This window comes from Schistocerca cancellata, chromosome 1 (assembly GCF_023864275.1).
Source record: "Schistocerca cancellata isolate TAMUIC-IGC-003103 chromosome 1, iqSchCanc2.1, whole genome shotgun sequence".
In the NCBI taxonomy this organism is placed as follows: Eukaryota; Metazoa; Arthropoda; class Insecta; order Orthoptera; family Acrididae; genus Schistocerca; species Schistocerca cancellata.
The window spans coordinates 455822180-455824952 of NC_064626.1; the positions used below are offsets into that span (position 1 = coordinate 455822180).

At 44.5% G+C, this 2773-nt stretch overlaps 1 pseudogene; it reads left to right on the plus strand.

Annotated features, from left to right (window-relative positions):
• The first annotated feature begins 2333 nt into the window (after positions 1-2333).
• On the plus strand, positions 2334-2450 carry LOC126099361 (5S ribosomal RNA; annotated as a pseudogene).
• Positions 2451-2773: the final 323 nt, after the last annotated feature.

Here is a 2773-nt window from a genome sequence, read left to right on the forward strand (position 1 = left end):
TGTCCAGTCGAAATATCGTGGATGGAAGCTAACGACGACTGGCTGCAACCCCGAAATCTTTTTGAATATTGAGATTCGTGTCTGATTACGTCACTGTCTGTACTGCAGAACTCTTCTTAACTCTGCATGCGTGAGGCGGTATCGTCCGACATTGCAGGCCGTACGTTCAACACCAAATTCCTAAAACACTCACAGAGCGTCCTCGAGGAACTGTGGTAGGAAGAGAGATCAAAACTAGTCCCGCACATTTTAGATAATAGCGACCCTGCCAGGATGGTAAAATACCATGGTAAGGTGGTCGACCATATGTAATTAGTAGGCCAGAAAAATTTTCGTATTAAACTTTTGTATTGTATCAACCAATGGTAAATATCAATGGCTACTGATAAGTCAGTAGGAATACTGAGACGTCTAATGCAGTGAGAGACGTACGCAGTATCTTCACAGTATAACTGCAACGCCATTGTTATATTTAAGCTTTTCTTGCAAGTGCACAAGTGGCTGATATAGCGTTGATAAGTCGGTTGTGTCCCAACTGATAAGGGAACTATGAACAGTAGAGAAAGGATGAATGTAATAAGTTTATGAAGCGAGTAAGGTCGTGTGATCGCGTGATTAAGCGCGGTAGGGCGCGTCAGTTAAAATTGCAAAGACGGGAATCAGTGAGATTAGCAAAGGCAGATGGAGATCTTGACCGAACTGAGATTGACACCCAGCAAGATAAAGTAGGGAAACTCATGACAGAACAACAGAAGACACAATGCCGCATGAAAGAGATAAGGGGAACGTCTCGAATACGTAGAATCCATAGTGCATGTCATAAGACCTCCCTGACAACTGACAACGGGCAATGCAAGTCGAAAGGTGTCACTGCATGGCTCATTGCAGTCAGTTGCGGACAGACACGAGAATGTAAACGCAGAACGAAGCGCGTTGGAAGAAGAGGTAGTAGGACCCTTTAATCTGTCATTCTCCAGCAATTAACGTGCACCATAACGATTCAAAACATAGACATTTAACATCAGGTACGTCAGCAGAGTGAGCAGAGTGCAGAATGCAGAAACAACGAAATAACTACGTGAAATTAAAAAAAAGAAAAAACAAACAGGTCAAAGAACAGTTACGTCAAATTGAGGAAGAGGCAAAAGAATCCCGATATGTGATAAAAATTTTTATTACAAGTCACACGCAATTGAGAACAGATACTGACAAGCTCGAAGTGGACGCGTGCAGACATTGCGGGACAACACACAGACCGAAATAAAAAAACGTTGAGTGACGACACACAGACCGAATTCAAAACATTATGTGATGATGGTTATTTTAATTGCGCATTTTAGCTTAATTGATATCTACGGCTGCAATTGTATTTAATTTGTTTTCATTTTATGGACCCCCAGACACGGTCATCAACTTTCTTACTATTAAAGAGCCTTATAATAGTTAGGAATTTCGTTTCACAGTTGGAAACACCCAATATCAATATTTTACCATCCTTTATGTATCATAACTATGATATTATGAAGTCATACTTGGAGAAAAAATAAACCTTGGTAACGAAAATGAAAGATTTTCATTTTTTGCTAACATATAGTTATGCCTGAACCCGTACACTAATTTCTGCTAGCGATAAAATTTCCTGGGCAGGGAGTGTAGTGGAACCGACATTGAAATCATTGTCTGATTACATCACTGTCTGTACTGCTGCACTCTTCTGAACTCTGCGTGCGTGAGATGGTATCTTCCCACCTTGACCTTGCAGGCCGTAGGCTCAACACCAAATTCCTAAAACACTCACAGAGCGTCCTTGCGTAAATTTGGTGGGAAGATAGATCGGAACCAGTCTCACACATATCAGAACCTACGTTCTTAGCAGCAGTAACCGATCTAACAACTGCGCCAAGCACTTGTTGTCTTACATAGGCGTGGCCAACCTGACACAGTTATAGGTAGTTGTAGTCTACTGATGTTACCCCCAGGTATCATCTCTTTGCGGATGATGTGACGAAGTCTTGAGCATCACGGGCAATCAACACGGTGACCACTGTAAAGGCTCTACAACAGGTATTGTTGGTTAACTCCGGACTGATATCATTGGGCAACAAGCCATGTATTTGATAATGTGGAATTACGGATACAGGCAAACGAGAGAAAAGCACGGTAGCTCTGTGTGCCTCGTGGCTAGCGATATTAAAAGCTGGCTTCAGCCATTGTAAAGAAATATCCCATTTAGTCTCAGCCTCAGAGTGGAAAAGAGTCAGAAAGGACACTAAGTTGCGATTAATCCGCTCCGAGGGCGATCATGGTATCATGGTATCATGGTGACATGTTTGGGCAACGGCCTTGCCGCAGTGGATACACCGGTTCCCGTGAGATCACCGTAGTTAAGCGCTGTTGGGCGTGGCCGGCACTTGGATGGGTGACCTTCCAGCCGCCATGCGCTGTTGCCATTTCTCGGGGTGCACTCAGCCTCGTGATGCCAATTGAGGAGCTACTCGACCCAATAGTAGCGGCTTCGGTCAAGAATATCATCATAACGACAGGGAGAGCGGTGTGCTGACCCCACGCCCCTCCTATCCGCATCATCCACTGAGGATGACACGGCAGTCGGATGGTCCCAGTAGGCCACTCGTGGCCTGAAGACGGACGGAGTGACATGTTTATCCCGTGATCGGAAACAGAAGTTCCGGAACTCCCTCGAGGAGAAACAAGGCACATTACTGCTGACGATGACCTTCAGAGGACTGCACCGAGATAAGATCGTACTCAAATG